General features: G+C 40.9%; 1 long non-coding RNA gene across 1 annotated transcript in view; it reads left to right on the top strand.

The window, feature by feature from the left end:
• LOC147913588 (uncharacterized) overlaps positions 1-11,888 on the top strand; it is a 50,812-nt gene extending 38,924 nt beyond the window's left edge. Inside the window, exon 3 of the long non-coding RNA XR_015548544.1 lies at positions 11,692-11,888. This is a non-coding gene — a long non-coding RNA (uncharacterized LOC147913588). The remainder of the gene's footprint in view (positions 1-11,691) is intronic.
• The last annotated feature ends 5,841 nt before the right edge of the window (positions 11,889-17,729 follow it).

The following is a 17,729-nucleotide window of genomic DNA, read 5'->3' as shown; positions in this document are numbered from 1 at the left end:
CTCTGGGGTAGTGGGCATCCCTGGGGTCATGCAGGGGAATAGGGAGAGCATTTTCTGAGACGAATGTTGTGACCAACAGAACTCGATTAGGCTCAGCTCTATTTATGGTCATTCACAGGGAATTCTGATATCTAAGTCTGCTGTGAGATGCAAGCTAATTGTGTCCAGTGGGAATATGAGGTAAGAATTCTAAATGACAGAATGAACACAAACGTGTTTTGATTCCAGTGGTAAAATCCCGGGACGGATGATAAGAGAACATCCCAGCTCTAAGGGTGCCACAGGACAGCACAGGACCACCTCCACGTGAACACAAGTGAAGGCCTCTGGTGGGAATGGATCCTGCAGGTCAGTCCTGATGTTCACGCTACACTCCATCAGTGCCTGAGCCCATTTCCTACTGTGAATAGGCCATCTCTGATCATTCAGAATATTTTGACCTAGGCTACCACTGGAGGGATCCTGAAAAGCACACTGACCCACAGAGAGGGGACCATGGGGAACTGAGACGTCTGCTGGATCCAAGGACATTCCAGTTCGCTCAAAGCACCCAATATGAAGTTGGAGGAATGGCCTCTCACGTTTCTCTCCTGTGAGGATGACAGCAGATGTTCCCAACAGGCTCCTCACCAAACCCAAACCAGGAAAGGAGCAAAAGAACCACAATAACCACAATCCCATGGCAAGCAGTTCGGGAAGGAAATGGCTCTGCCAGACTTCAGTTAAGTGGGCTGAAGTGTCACCCTCCAAGTGTTATTTCCAGAAACACACTGTGAGAGCCCTGCAGTCCTTGGCCTGGAAGCACTGCAGGCTTCTGGAGGCACCACCAAAGATGAGAGGTCAGAGTCAAGAAACCTGAAAGCTCCTGGGCAAGACTCTGCTTTCAGAAAAGTGAATGGCACAGCAGGCATACCATGGAACACACAAACTGGAGATGAGGCCCAGAGAGGCTGCTGCATGCACGTGTAAACGTTTCTAGAAATAGTTACAACTAAAAGTGACCACAGAATTTACCTTGCCCTCATCCTCCTGCTTTGTGCAGCAGGAGATGCTGCTCCTCCCAGGAGCTGTAGCACCAGGTCCCAGATCTGATAAAAGTCAGAGAGAAGAGATGGAGATTTAGTTTGGCTTGCACACACTGTGAGGAAGGAAAACAGATCCTCCGCACCATTCTCCAGAAAGAGTCTGACACTCTTTCCCATCCTCAGTGCCCTTGCTGGCAGCACTGGGCTCCCTGCATGCCTCCGGTGACCCCCAGGGATGAGTGATGATCTGTCCCTGTCCATTGAGGAAGACACCACAGGCCCACTTCAGGAATTTCCATGACTCCTCAGCAATGTGCGGACAGTTTAGGGCTCAGTAAGCTGGAAAGAAGGTTAGGGGTGCGCTTCAACTCCCACAGAGCCTGGCACGTGGTCTCTGTCCAATGCGCATCTGCAGAACTGCTCTTTCTGCCTTTCTGGAGGCAGCCTCTTTCTTTCTCCGTAATAGACACCTGCTGCCCAGCTCAAGATGGTGAAACGACACAGCCCAGGGCACGTACTTCCCAAGAAACTCAAGGAACATGACAATGTACTCACCCAGGTTTAGCTTTGCACTGCCAAGCCCTCAGTAACATCTCTCCATTTAACCCAACAAATCCCTAGGAAAAAAGGTGACTATACTTTACAAGTCAACTCATATTCTTCAGATCACCTTACTGTGTGGGGCAGGTGCAGATGATGATTGAGGCCTCAGTGGCCTCCATGGTGGAAGAGGTGGACGTGGCCCTGATCCCATGGGATTGGGCATGCGGGGTGATCCTTCCCTAGGAGGAAGCCTTCTTGCCTCCACGCTGACCTGCGGAACACAAGGTTAGAGTTAAATGAATATGGCCGACACAAGCACCAACACCAACAAAAGCTGAAACCCAGTGAAGTAGGATGGCAAAATGTAGTTTTGGAAAACCACGTGAATGTGCTTAGCAGTACAGGATTGTGCATTTAAATTGGTTAAGATTATTCATTTTAATTTATGTGTATTTCACCACAAATATTAAGTAGGAAGTAATGATTTTCTGTTCTGTGATTGAAATAATTTATGAGATGAACTTTTTGTTGGCTCCTTCTTAATGATAAGCTGAATAATTTTTTTTGTATGCTCTGTGCTTCAGATTTCACTTTCGCTTTATTAACACAAGCTTCGTTAAGGGAAATTTGAACCTAAAGCAAAACATTCTCATTAGTGACTTAATTCCCAACAAGAAAATTTACAAGTAGATATCATCATTTTAATCTTCAAGTCATGAAATTGTTGTTACTCATGAATGCTAATTTGTGCATGGAAATCCTCCAGCAAATGTAGGTAGTTTATCTGTGAAATTGCTGAGATTGAAATAACACCTTTCACATTCTCTGCAGACTTTTCTTTTTCCAGTATCTTCACATAGGATTGTAACACAACACATACCAAATGTCAACAGAAACACTGGGTGATATGCTAAAGAGATGTAACATCAACCAAACGTGTCCCTCAGTTACCCCTATATTTCATGTGAGAGTAGTTGATCCAGCTTGGGTCCAGGAAAATTGTCAAGCACATAAAGAAATCAGAAGAAAGAAAGAACTTGAAGCATGAATACTTCCTGGCATCTACAAACTTTTTGTTTACTGGATAATGTGATAGATGACAGGATGACAAGGGAAAAACAAAGAAAGTGAAAAATAGTTCAAGTCAAAGAGTGCATAAATGGCTTTTCTTAATGGAATATATATTCATTCCAGTATGTATATGTGTATATACATGTATATACATACACACATATAAATATATATACACTTACATAGAGCTTCCACAAATTCACATTGGAATCTCTGTGTTCAACATTCATAGGGATAGCAGCTGTATAGCATGACTAGATATTGTGAAAATTAATAAAGAAATCCTCATTTAAAATGAAGTCAGGAGGCCAGAAGCTGGAGCCCCCATGCAGTACCACCCACACTCAGTTATAGGAAAGACAGTCAATTACAGACCCAACCGAAGTTGTGAACAGGAAAGAATCATCAATAACAGGAAGAAATGAACATTGCATCCAAAACAGAAGTCACTGGCTGAGGAACTCAGCCAATGAGAAACCATCACCACTCTAAACTCTTGCTTTTTTCCAATAGACTTTCTTTCAAAACAACCCTTCCCAACTTCCTCCTTTTTCTCTATAAAATAATGTTCCTCTCCATTGATTGCTGGATTTGCCTATGGTCAGCCATAGCATGCTCATCTGGAATTGTAAATCTTTGGCTATTCCGAAATAAACTCATTTTGGTGGTAAAATAACTGGCTGTTTTATTAAGGTTGACAATATTTTCCTTCATCTCATATATTTTTAGGTTTTTCTACATACCTTGGAGGGCAGTGCTGAATGATGGAAAATTACCTAGGTTGTGAAAATAAAACTTACGTCCTAGTCTCTGAAATAGAAAAAGTCATGATAGTACTTGAAATATCAGATCATGGTTCAGAATGGGGTTCAGCTCCCAGACTTGCAGGCTCCACTTTGGTGAACGGCGAGAGGACATGGAGGGCTCAATTCACCCAAGGTACACAAAGCCTCAAAAGCCAAATTATGGTAAAACTTAGCAGCCAAACCCTCACCAAGTCCTGATTCTTGACATTCTGATCTCTCCTAGATCACAATCTACCACCTGTACTTTGAAGGATGTCATTCAAAGAATCGTTAGGCTTTTCCAGTGTCTTGATGTTATTCTTCAACAAAATATATTGAATCAGTAATAATTACTCATTGCTTTTACTTCTGTTTTTGGAATGTAATGCAGGCAAAGAAGGAATTTTTACTTGAAATTTAAGCTACAATAATCTTATTTTCCTGCTTTCTTTCTTTTTTTTGTGAGGAAGATCATCCCTGAGCTAACATCTGCCAATCCTGCTCCTTTTGCTGAGGAAGACTGGCCCTGGGCTAACATCCATGCCCATCTTTCTCCACTTTATGTGGAACACCGCCACAGCATGGTTTGACAAGTGGTGCATTGGTGAACGCCCAGGATCCGAACCGGCAAACCCTGGGCCGCCGCAGCAGAGCGTGCACACTTAACTGCTTGTGCCACTGGGCCGGCCCCTTCCTGCTTTATTTCTTTAACATTTTTCTTTACTTCATTGATATATACAATGTAAGAAAGAAATGTAAGAAAGAAGAAAGAAATCAGAATTCAAAATATAAATGACAATTCTGGACAAAATTATCTTCTAGTGCAAGTCCTTAACACAAAAAAGAAAGCCATGCTTTACATTTTTGAAGCTTGCTTTGAATTTGAACTGCTTATAGAACATATGAAATAGGACAGAGGGACGAAAGAAGAGATAACAAAATAACTGAACTACCAGAGGTGGAAGTAATTGAAAGTGCCATCATGAAAAATAATTGAAAGGACAATGATACTTTGTGTTCCCAAATAGACTTTTTTTTCTGCAAGTTGCCTACTTTCTCTCTTCATGTTGTCTGTCTCTTCAATTATTTGTTGTAAATCAGCTAAAAGGAGATTTAACAATGTCTAAGATTATTAAGCAAACCTGTTACCGGCACATTGGGTTCTTATTTTCTCCCAGGCTGGAAATCAAGAGAGACAACAAACAGGATTAGAAAAGGAAAAGTTTATTAGTTTATGCACAGGAGAGGCACAAGGGATCTGGTGCAGATGACCAGCTTGTTAGGGAGTGGGAATGTGGGGTTTTATTAGGCAAAGTCTGGGGATAAGTGACTTATCATGGCCATAAAGGCAGGGATGTGCTTGCACCTGTGCTGTTGTGTGGCATGCTACTACATGCAATGCATGTATCATTAGCATGCTAGCTCTCCACCCTTGGGTGTGACTTTTAGTATGGTAATGGGGCTAGGGTCACCTTCAGACAACTCTGGGGTGCTAGGGTGTATGCGTAAGTCCAGGAAATGTCTGAAACTGCGGAATGTGCATCGTGGTTGGTGGTCTCTGATTCTCCTAGCTTGTGGATTGGTTAGGGGCCTTTTGTTATTAGGCCAGGGGGCCTTGCAGATGGCCCTGTCTCGTTAGGCTGTTTCCTGTCTCAAACCCAGTAAAATTGAATTATCCCAGTGTATTAGCAGCAGAGACACATTATCTAGCACTAGGAGTGTAACTAACTCTTTAGCTTTAGTATTGTGCCTGAAGAAAGCAAATTTTAGTGGTATTTTAAATCTAAGAAAATCTAATTTCAGTGAGGTGCCTATTTAAATTTTTTTTTTATTGATATTTTAATGGTTTCTAACATTGTGAAATTTTGGGTTGTACATTTTTGTTTGTCCATCACCACATATATGACTCCCTTCACCCCTTGTGCCCACCCCCCACCCCCACTGCCCTGGTAACCACAGTCCAGTTTTCTCTGTCCATGTGTTGGTTTATATTCCACATATGAGTGAGATCATACAGTGTTTGTCTTTCTCTTTCTGGCTTATTTCACTTAACATAATACGCTCCAGGCCCATCCATGTTGTTGCGAATGGGACGATTTTGTTTTTTTTTTATGGCTGAGTAGTATTCCATTGTATATATATACCACATTTTCTTAATCCAGTCGTCAGTCGAGGGACACTTAGGTTGCTTCCACTTCTTGGCTATGGTGAATAATGCTGCAATGAACATAGGGGTGCATAAGCCTCTTTGGATTGTTGATTTCAGGTGTGTTGGATAGATTCCCAGTAGTGGGATGGCTGGATCATAGGGCATCTCTATTTTTAATTCTTTGAGGAATCTCCATACCGTTTTCCATAGAGGCTGCACCAATTTGCATTCCCACCAGCTGTGTATGAGGGTTCCTGTTTCTCCACATCCTCTCCAACATTTGTTGTTTTGTCTTGGTGATTATAGCCATTCTAACAGGCGTGAGGTGGTATCTTAGTGTTGTTTTGATTTGCATTTCCTGATGATTAGTGATGTTGAGCATCTTTTCATGTGCCTATTGGCCATCTGTATATCTTCCTTGGAGAAGTGTCTGTTCATTTCCTCTGCCCATTTTTGATCGGGTTGTTTGTTTTTGTTGTTCAATTGTGTGAGTTCTTTATATATTATGGAGATCAACCCCTTGTCAGATGTATGTTTTGCAAATATTCTCTCCCAGCTGGTTGGTTGTTTGTTCATCTTGATTCTGGTTTCATTTGTCTTATAAAAGCTCTTTAATCTGATAAAGTCCCACTTGTTTATTTTTTCTTTAGTTTCCCTAGTCTGGGTAGGCATGTCATCCGAAAAGATTCCTTTAAAACCAATGTCAAATAGTGTGTTGCCTATATTTTCTTCTATGAGTTTTATAGTTTCAGGTCTCAACTTCAGGTCTTTGATCCATTTTGAGTTAATTTTTGTGAATGGCGATACCACATGGTCCACTTTCATTCTTTTGCATGTGGCTGTCCAGTTTTCCCAACACCATTTATTGAAGAGACTTTCCTTTCTCCATTGCATGTTCTTAGCACCTTTGTCGAAAATTAGCTGTCTGTATATGTGTGGTTTTATTTCTGGGCTTTCAATTCTGTTCCATTGATCTGTGTGTCTGTTTTTGTACCAGTACCATGCTGTTTTGATTACTATTGCTTTGTAGTATGTTTTGAAGTCAGGAATTGTGATGCCTCCTGCTTTGTTCTTTTTCTTTAGGATTTCTTTAGCTATTCGGGGTCTTTTGTTGCCCCATATGAATTTTAGTATTCTTTTTTCTATTTCTGTGAAGAATGTCATTGGGATTCTGATTGGGATTGCATTGAATATGTAGATTGCTTTAGGTAATATAGACATTTTAATTATGTTTATTCTTCCAATCCATGTGCATGGGATATCTTTCCATTTCTTTATGTCATCGTGGATTTCCCTCAATAATGTCTTGTAGTTCTCATTGTATAGGTCCTTCACCTCCTTGGTAAGATTTATTCCTAGGTATTTTATTCTTTTTGATGCAATTGTAAATGGTATTATCTTTTTGAGCTCTCTTTCTGTTAGTTCATTATTAGCATATAGAAATGCAACTGATTTTTGTAGATTGATTTTGTACCCTGTAACTTTGCTGTAGTTGTTGATTGTTTCTAATAGTTTTCCAACAGATTCTTTAGGGTTTTCTATATATACAATCATGTCATCTGCAAATAGTGAGAGTTTCAGTTCTTCGTTACCTATTTGGATTCCTTTTATTCCTTTTTCTTGCCTAATCGCTCTGGCCAAAACATCCAGTACTATGTTGAACAGGAGTTCTGAGAGTGGGCAGCCCTGCCTCATTCCTGTTCTCAGAGGAATGGCTTTCAGTCTTTCCCCGTTGAGTATGATGTTAGCTGTGGGTTTGTCATATATGGCCTTTATTATGTTGAGGTACTTTCCTTCTATTCCCATTTTATTGAGAGTTTTTATCATAAATGGATGTTGTATCTTGTCAAATGCCTTCTCTGCATCTATTGAGATGATCATGGTTTTATTCTTTGTTTTGTTGATGTGATGTATCACGTTGATTGATTTGCGGATGTTGAACCATCCCTGCATCTCTGGTATAAATCCCACTTGATCATGGTGTATGATCTTTTTAATGTATTGTTGTATTCGGTTTGCCAATATTTTGTTGAGGATTTTTGCATCAATGTTCATCAGCGATATTGGCCTGTAATTTTCTTTCTTTGTGTTGTCTTTGTCTGGTTTTGGTATCAGGGTGATGTTGGCCTCATAGAATGATTTAGGAAGTGTTCCATCTTCCTCTATTTTTTGGAATAGTTTGAGGAGGATGGGTATTAAATCTTCTTTGAATGTTTGGTAAAATTCACCGGAGAAGCCATCTGTTCCTGGACTTTTATTTTTCGGGAGGTTTTTGATTACTATTTCAATCTCTTTACTTGTTATTGGTCTATTCAGATTCTCCATTTCTTCTTGGTTCAGTTTTGGGAGGTTGTATAAGTCTAAGAATTTGTCCATTTCTTCTAGATTGTCCAATTTGTTGGCATATAATTTCTCATAGTATTCTCTTATAATCCTCTGTATTTCCATGGTATCCGTTGTAATTTCTCCTCTTTCATTTCTAATTTTATTTACTTGAGCCTTTTCTCTTTTTTTCTTAGTAAGCCTGGCTAAGGGTTTGTCTATTTTGTTTATCTTCTCGAAGAACCAACTCTTTGTTTCATTAATCCTTTCTGCTGTTTTTTTGGTCTCAATATCATTTATTTCTGCTCTGATTTTTATTATTTCTCTCCTTCTGCTGGCTTTGGGCTTTGTTTGTTCTTCTTTTTCTAGTTCTGTTAGGTGTAATTTAAGGTTGCCTATTAGGGCTTTTCTTGTTTGTTAAGGTGGGCTTGTATCGCTATGAGTTTCCCTCTCAGGACCGCTTTTGCTGCATCCCATATGGTTTGATATGGCATGTTATCATTTTCGTTTGTTTCCAGATAGTTTTTGATTTCTCCTTTAATTTCATCAATGATCCATTGGTTGTTCAGTAGCATGTTGTTTAATCTCCACATTTTTGTCACTTTCCCAGTTTTTTTCCTGGTTCATTTCCAGTTTCATAGCATTATTGTCTGAAAAGATGCTTGTTATGATTTCAATCTTCTTAAATTTATTGAGGCTTGCTTTGTTTCCCAACATATGGTCTATCCTAGAGAATGTTCCATGCGCGCTTGAGAAGAATGTGTAGTCAGCTGTTTTTGGGTGGAGTGCTCTGTATATGTCTACGAGGTCCATCTCGTCCATTTTTTCATTTAAGTCTACTATTTCTTTATTTTCTTTTTGTCTGGATGATCTATCCATTGCTGTAAGTGGGGTGTTAAGATCCTCTACTATTATTGTGTTGTTGTTGATTTCTCCTTTTAGGTTTGTTAATAGTTGCTTTATGTACATTGGTGCTCCTATGTTGGGTGCATATATATTTATAAGTGATATGTCTTCTTGATGTAGTGTCCCTTTTATCATTATATATTTCCCTTCTTTGTCTCTCTTAACCTGTTTTATCTTAAAGTCTCCTTTGTCTGATATGAGTATGGCAACACCTGCTTTCTTTTGTTTGCCATTAGCTTGGAGTATTGTCTTCCATCCTTTCACTCTGAGCCTGTGCTTGTCTTTAGTGCTAAGATGTGTTTCCTGAAGGCAGCATATTGTTGGGTCTTGCTTTTTAATCCATCCTGCCACTCTGTATCTTTTGATTGGAGAGTTCAATCCATTTACATTTAGGGTAATTATTGAAATATGAGGGCTTAATGTTGCTGTTTTGTCACTTATTTTCTGGTTCTTTTGCATTTCCTTTGTTTCTTGTCCCATTTGTTTTGGACTGCCAATTCAGTTTGGTTGTTCTGTCTTATGATTCTTCTATTTTTCTCTTTGTTTATCATATGTGGTTTTGCTTTGATTATTTGTTTAGTGGTTACCTTGAGGTTTGGGCAAAAAATCTTGTGTATGAGATAGTCCATTATCTGATAGCCTCCTATTTCCTTATGCTAAGTCAATTCAGTCACTTTCCTCTTCCCCTTCTAAGTCGTTCTTGTTATACCTTATTCTATCTTGTGTTGTGGCTGTGTGTTTACAGTGATGAGGTTAAATTTATTTTTGGTGAATTTCTTCCTTTGATCTTTGAGTTTAGTATTTAAGTGGTTGCTAACCTATTCCGGTAAAGATCTACTATTTCTCTGATTTTGTCTACCTACTTTTCTCCTTCCTCCAAGCTTTGTGTTCCCTTTCTCTTCTTTTTTTCAGGCCTGAGGGCCTTCTTGAGTATTTCTTGTAGTGGGGGTCTCGTGGCCATGAACTCCCTTAGCTTTTGTTTATCTGGGAGAGTTACTATTTCTCCATCATATATTTTTTTTTTTTAAAGATTTATTTATTTATTTTCCCCCCAAAGCCCCAATAGATAGTTGTATGTCATAGTTGCACAGCCTTCTAGTTGCCGTATGTGGGATGCAGCCTCAGCGTGGCTGGAGAAGCGGTGCGCCGGTGCGCGCCCGGGATCCGAACCCGGGCCGCCAGCATCAGAGAGCACGCACTTAACCGCTAAGCCACAGGGCCAGCCCTCTCCATCATATTTGAAGGATATTTTTGCTGGATAGAGTATTCTTGGCTGAAAGTTTTTGTCTTTCAGTGTTTTGAATATATCATTCCAGTCTCTTCTAGCCTGAAAAGTTTCTGTTGAGAAATCCGCTGAGAGCCTGATGGGAGTTCCTTTGTACGTTATTTTTTGTTTTTGTCTAGCTGCCCTTAATATTGTTTCTTTGTCGTTGACCCTGGCTAGCCTTACCACTAGGTGTCGTGGTGATGGCCTTTGTCTGTTGATATATATAGGTGTCCTGTTGGCTTCGCTTACTGGTGTTTCCTGCTCCTTCCCCAGATTTGGGAAATTTTCAGCTATTATTTCCTTGAATAGGCTCTCTGTTCCTCTTTCCCTCTCCTCTCCCTCAGGAATACCTATAATTCTTATGTTACATTTTCTAATAGAGTCAGATATTTCTCGGAGTCATTCTTCATTTCTTTTTAGTCTTAGTTCTCTCTCTTCTTCCATCTGGAGTATATCTGTATTCCTATCTTCTAAAGTACTAATTCTTTCCTCCATATTGTCAGCTCTGTTCTTTAAAGATTCCAGATTCTCCTTTATCTCCTCCATTGTGTTCTTCATCTCCATCAGCACTGATTGGTTTTTCTTTATGATTTCAATCTCTTTTGTGAAGAAACTCCTAATCTCATTGAATTGTTTGTGTTGTCTCGTATTTCGTTGAGTGTTTTTATGATAGCTATTTTGAAATCTCTGTCATTTAGTTTATGGATTTCTGTGTCTTCGGGGTTGATTTCTGGGTGCTTGTCATTTTGTTTCTGGTCTGGTGATTTCATATATTTTTGCATTGTGGTTCCTGTGTTGGTTTTGTTTTTCCTCATCCTGGAAGTTTCTGGTTGCAATTTCCACCTGCCGCCACTGCCTGGTGGTAAAGGGCTGTGTAGTCTAAGCCCCCTGTGCTCTGCCCCGGTTTTTCTGCTGTGATCCGCAGTTTTGTTTTGTTTTTTTTTCCCCCCGCTGCGATCCACGGGTCCAGTCCAGTTTGATCAGGTCTGCCTCGGATCGATAGGTCTGGTCTGATCGAGCTGCAGACTCCGGGTTGCGGGGAGGGGGGAGCTCTCTCTTTTGCCCTCTGGGTCCCTGACGTGGGAGGCTTCTCGTTTGCCCCTCTTTATCCGCTCTCTGGGGTGCTCAGATGTTGATGGTAGCCCTGTGGCTCCTCTGAGTCCTCTGTGCGGGAGTTTCCCACTGGCTGAGAGAGTCCGAAGAGCCACGGTTTCCCCACCGAGGGCTGCCCCTCCCCCCTCTCTGGGACCCGCGCGGACCGGGATCGCTGATCTGATGGGGAGGGAGCGGAGTTCTCCTTACCTCTCCCCACTTCCTCCGGGGGCCCAGCACGTTCCGCTCTCAGATGTGCGGCAGTGTGGATCCCTCCCCTCTAGGTTTTCACTGTCTGGGATTCCGTTGTTGGGGTGTGGATGTTGCTTTTGTTGTATCTTGTGGGGGAAGAATTCACGGGAAAGCTCACTCCGCCATGATGCTGACGTCACTCCGGTATCAGGCCTTCAGTGTCCATCCATGTTGTTGCAAATGGCACGATTTTGTCTTTCTTTATGGCTGAGTACACATATTCCATCGTGTGCATGTATCACATCGTCTTTATCCACTCATCCACTGATGGGCACTTAGGTTGCTTCAAACTGGTGCAGCTCCTGCAGACAGAAGCATCCTCGCAAGCGCCGCGCCTGCCCTCATCGTCTGTGTCGGTCGAGGAGCAAGAAGCAGATGTGAAGGAGGGCCTCCTCAGGCTAGTGGGCGTGGGCGTGGAGGTTCCGCGGTGCTGTGCCCACCGGGGACATGGAGGGGGTCGACAGACGCCAGGAGAAGGAGCGAGCCTGGGAGCAGGCAGCAGAGAAGACCTGGACTCCACTCAGCTCCGCCGCCGCGGCTCAGTGACACCGCCCACGATGGCTGCCCAGCAACCGGCCCCTAAAATTTTTTTAAAGATGCAGAAACACAATAAAATGTCTTCTGTTAATTTCTCTCCCATCTGTAAGCACCATTCTTAGAAAATTCAGTCACTTCAAATAGTTATGTCATCACTGATACCGGCTCAACACAAGGTTGACATAAGGGAAGCCATATTATAGAAAAGAAAAACCCTGTTGTAACTTTGAATGACCACTGACTAACCCAGCTGGATATGCATCCTCCAGGAGATCTAACTGCTCTGTAGATTTTACAACCCCTGCTTGTGCATGTATCTCCCAGCTGCGATAAAATGGTAACTTTGTTCTGTTGAGTTCCTTAGGAATGTGATGACCCCTGAACAGAGAGTCTATGCTGATAGCCATCATCAATGAAAACTGAAAGATCTGGTGTGACCACCCTCAGTCTGTAACACCCAAAGGTCAACATTCCTAACCCCCACCCCTATAACCCACTGGCCTATGTAACTGCTGTAAGATTTTGTGCCCCCTTAAGATCATTCTTTCAGACATAAGTTGGCCATCTTCCCCCAAGTCCTTTCTTTCCTACCACCTTGCCTCTTGACTATTGGCATGTCTTGCGGCGAGCAGAAGACCCCCCTTGGGTGGTAACAATCACGAGAGGTGAAACATAAAAATAAAAAACACCTTATTTCATGCAGGTTTGCCCCACTTTCATTCACTACTTGCGATTTCACGGAAGGGAAGTTCAGAATGTCAATTGATTGGCTACTCAAAAGCTTGTAATGTCTTCCTTCTGCCCAGCAGATTGCCTTTGTAGGGGATCCCTTCCTCTCTTGGTCTTACAGATGTTAATGAAAGCATTAAATTAATTAACAAAAGAACAAAAAGAAGCCTAGGGGAGAATCAAGGGTGAAATTTTTTAAAAAGGATTTTTAGGAAATTAATAAAACCAACATTTTAAGCAGGGGAAACAGAGGAATCAGAAAGGGAAGAGTCATGAGACTCATCCCAGTAAGATGGGAATCTTTAGGTGGTTATTTAAAAAAATGGAATGGATAAAATGAACATTAATGGGGTTAAAACAAAGGTTTTAATACAGCACTGCCTAATGTTACAGGCCAAAGGGACCCCCTTCCTGGCCCCCCCAACATTAAAGGCCCTAAACATGTCTGCTCTATTTACCCTATTTTAAAATAATTTTAAAAGGCCACAAGGCAGAAATCACAATAAAAAACCTGACCCACAATTGCTTGGGGCAGCAGTTAGGCCTGTTAATCAAGTTAAAGATTAGCAAAGAGCCAGAGTCCCTTGGCTTGACCTCTTCCTGAGGACTCAAAGCCTTTTGCACAGAAATGGGTAACATAACCAGAAGAAGGAGAAGTAAATTTCCAAGACTCCTTGATGCAGCAACCCCACAAGATGTGGTACCAGAACCATTTGGTGGGGCCCTGACTCAGGCTACAGTTAGGTTGGGAAAAAAAAAAAACAAGTCTAAGTGTAGATAAGATTATAAAGGTTGGAATGTTTGAGCTATTATTGTATTAAGAGATTATATCAACTTTGCCTGAGTGTTTTTTAGAAATAAATGTTACATCTGGCCAATGATAAGAAATTTTCACATATTGAGGCACATGAGATAGCTATTCTGGTTTAAACCTGATTCAGCCTGAACTCAGGATGCTTGACTTATGGTCTGTCAAACATACGTTGTACATCTGCTTTAACCATTAAAGTAAAGAATGCCTTAAACATTACCTCAAAGTAAAAGAATGCACTCGTTGAAGATAGGAATGCATACTTCCTTTTCTATGGGGCCAGTATCTGTACTCCTGAAGATAAGATTGCTTTCCCAGACATCAGGGTCTTGTAGACCTGTTAATCTGTAGCTAAATACCTCTTTGCAACCTTGATGAGTATGTATCCTGGGCATGTTTGATGTCTCTTCTTTGTTCTGAAAAGGAATAAAACTGTACTAAAATTCATGCTTCTCCAGAATGCTTTCTTCCTTTGTGGAGACTGCCTTCCCGGGCTGTAGTCCTCAGCTTGGCTCAAGTAAATTTCACCTTATCTGTCTTATCTATAGATTGGTTTTTGGTTATTTGTGTCAACATTTCTTGGCATAGCCAGCAGGATTTCAGAGGAACACACCTGAGACCACCTGGAATCTACTTTGAATGCTGCTTGGTACCAGCATGGGCCCATTGAGCCCCTCTGGCTTCACTGCACTCTTTGGGTGCCTTGGTGAGTTCCTCTGAGATCCAGACCTTCTTATTTAAGTTGTAGGTCCAAACTTTTAGTGGTGAGCTGTTTCGAGTCTTAAGACTAGGTGTCTTAAAGGGGCTGCCAGTACATTTCTTAGGTAAGGGAACTTAGCAGGAATTTCCTAGGCCAGGGGAATCTATGAGGAAACTCTGAAGTGAACAGGGTTGGCTGACCTTTTTAATTTGGTTTTTAATTGGTAAAAATTCTATCTATAATATCTGAACAAATTTTTTGATAGCAAAATGAGAGGCTGAACTCATTCAGAGAGAAGAGACACCACCTCCTTCCAGCCATAAGGAGTTCTGAGGCAACCAAGAACTTAGTGGAAGTGTCTGAGGTTGATCCTCGTGACGTATAGTGGTCTCAGAGGGAATTCCATTGTGATCATTCACTTTAAGTAACTGACGGCTCATCCAGGGACATACACATAAGGAGTGGTCATCCAGTGCTCTGAGCCCCCACAGTAGTTTTAGACTGCCGGTGGGAGAAACTGTGACACATAAGAGAGTGTTCACGTCCTTTTAGGAAGTGACACTCACAAGCAGCACACTTCTGACCCACTACACTCTCCTTAGAAATTGCTTAGACTGTATAGTAAAATGAAACTAAAAGAAAATGGGAAATTGTGCTTCTGAAGCTGACCAGCTTCCAAATGGAAAGCCTCCCCCTGGAACTCCAGCTGGCTTTATGTACAATATATATAGAGCTGATACTTGCAAGTACTTAACAAAATGGGAAAATTTTGCAAAGGATGACTTGAGTCTTAGTGGCCAAAATGGGGAACGTTCGATTTACCGAAATTAGGTTTTTTGCATGCACAATTGGAAAAAGCTGGCTATAAAATCAAACAAGTAGAATGGACAACATATTTTAAGTGATATTTAGAAGCTTCAAATCATGGTAATGATAAAAGGACATAACTAATCAAAAATTTTTGGACACCATTGCTAAATTGGAGAAAAGTTCAGAAGCTGCCCTACCTCCTCCACCTCCTTCTCCACCTTCCCCTCCTTCTCCTCTAGTGCCTTTGTATTCTCTCCTGTCTGGATGTCTGTACCCTAACTTGTCTACCTTGCCTCCTCCTCCTTCACCTCCAAAGGAGAAATTAACTGAATCCCAGGGAACTAATACTGAAAGTCCTGAAGTCATTGCAGCTCCCTTTAAAGAGAAACCTTCTGGGAGGTGTGAGCCTGCAATTACGTATACTCCCTGGACTAGAACTGAACTTAAGAATTTAACTAAGGATTTTCTAGACCCTTTACAAGATCCTTTAGGGTTTGCTTGAGAGTTTGACCTGTTAGAACATATGAACCAGGATACATTTATATCAGCTCATGCATTCAAAAGTAAAGCTACAGAATGGTAAAGGAGGGAAATTGGAAAGCACCCATGGGAGATTTTCGTAAACCTGAGTGTGGTGACCTTCAGAAATGTAGGGAACTTGATTGTAATTTACACCAAGCCATTCCCAGGATTTTTCCTAAGAAAGTTGATTGGACAAAGGTCCACCAATGTAAACAAAAACCCAGAGAAACTATATTTGATTATTTTGAAAGGTTTCAAAAAAACCTTCAAGCAGTATTCCAGAATGGCTCCTGAGAGTTTTCAGGACCATCAAAATGATCCAATATTAAATGCAATCTTTTTGGAAGGATTAGAAGAAGTATTGGCAAGACTAATTAAAAGACATGAATTGCACTGGGCTGCATTGTGCACTATTGCTCTTGTCACTGTCGCAGACAAACTTTTGAAACTTTACAAAAGAAAGGAAAGGAAGAAGCCACTAAAGTTATGAATGTGCAGTTACAACAGCTTAGTGGCCCAATTAAGACATCTTTTTCAACTCTGACCAAAGATGAAATGACCGCACTTGTTACTATTGCAAAAAGCCTGGTCATTTCAAACGAGACGGCCATAAAGTTAAATAGGAGTTAGAACATGGCAAAGTGAAATAGGAGTAGGGGTGCTCCGAGGATTATGAGAGGGCATTTCCCCTCATCCTCACCAATACCTTAGGGGAGATTCAAATAACTGTCGGAGGAGAAACTTCAAAGGCCCTTGTGGGCACTGGGTCTATGTTATCCATTCTTACCTCACCCTACCCTTATTCCCTTGGGGTAAACAATTCCAATGATAGGGGTTTCTAATTTACCAATGCAAGTTTTCAAATCAGAGCCAATAACCTTTCAATTAGGAACTATCACAGAGAGATGTGTTTCCTAGTGAAATGTGCCCCGATTCATTTGACAGGACGTGATCTTTCAGAAGCATACAACGCTCATATTGCCTTTTTCACAAAAGAGTGAAATGCTTCTAGAATTAGAAAATTTTGATGCTGATCAAAATTCAGTTACTGAAAAATTTCTGGTTATAAAATCAGTGGCTCAGGGAGACCAAGAGAAGATTGATGATCTATTTTTGCAAGTGCCTAAAGAATTGTGGTCATCTTCTTCTGATGCTGGAAAAATTAAATCAGCTACTTTTATTAAGATGAATGTTGACAACTCTAAGCCTTTACCTAATATTCAACAATATCCACTTAAACCAGAGGTATTAAATGGAATAAGACCTATTTTTCAGGAATTTCTTGAGAAGGGACTTATAATTCCTGGTACTAGTCCTTGAAATACACCTATCTTACCCATAAGAAAGCCAAATGGGAGGGCTGGAGAATTGTCCAAGATCTGAGAGCTATAAATAATATTGTGATTCCTCAACATCCTGTGGTCTCAAATCCACATACAGTGCTCTCAGCCAATCGAGCTGATAGATGCTATTTTTCAGTAAATGATTTATGTAGTGCCTTCTTTAGAAATCCAGTAGAAAAAGACGGTCAATATCTTTTTGGCTTTACATGGGAAGATCACCAGTATACCTGGACAGTCATGCCTGTGTCAGTCATGGCTATACTGAAAGTCTCACTTACTTTTCTCAAAAACTTAAGGCTGATTTAGCTCATGTAGATTTTCCTAATGGCTCTACCGTAATTCAATATGTATATGACTTGCTTTTATATTTATTCAATATGTAGATGATAGCTCCAAGACTGAATTAAACTCCCTAAAGGACACCATCTATCTATTACAGCTAGCATCTAAAAGGACATAAGATGTCCAAAGGTAAACTCCAATTTTGTTTGCCTGTTGTAAAATATTTGGATCACCTAATATCTAAAGATGGGATATTGATTAACTCTGAAAGGATTAAAGGGATTTTGGCTTTTTCTTTCCTCAAAACAATTGAAGGGATTTCTAGGACTGACTGAATACTGCAGGAACTGGGTGCCTAACTTTTCGCTTATTGCTCAACTTTTATATACATTGCTTAAGTCCAACCAGGCTGATTTGATTGAATGGACATCAGAAGGAGAAAAAACCATCAATACCTTAAAGTCCATCTTGCCTCAGGCCCTGGCTTTAGGTCACCCTAATTTCAACTTGCCGTTTTTCCTCTTTCTACATGAAGATAAAGGAAATGCTTTAGGTGTATTAACTCAAAAACACAGTGATCAAC

The sequence above is a fragment of the Ceratotherium simum genome, chromosome 26 (assembly GCF_057802395.1).
Source record: "Ceratotherium simum simum isolate JZ-2026a chromosome 26, ASM5780239v1, whole genome shotgun sequence".
In the NCBI taxonomy this organism is placed as follows: domain Eukaryota; kingdom Metazoa; phylum Chordata; class Mammalia; order Perissodactyla; family Rhinocerotidae; genus Ceratotherium; species Ceratotherium simum.
The sequence above is the reverse complement of the archived record's forward strand: the minus strand, read 5'-3'. Positions and strand labels throughout refer to the sequence as shown.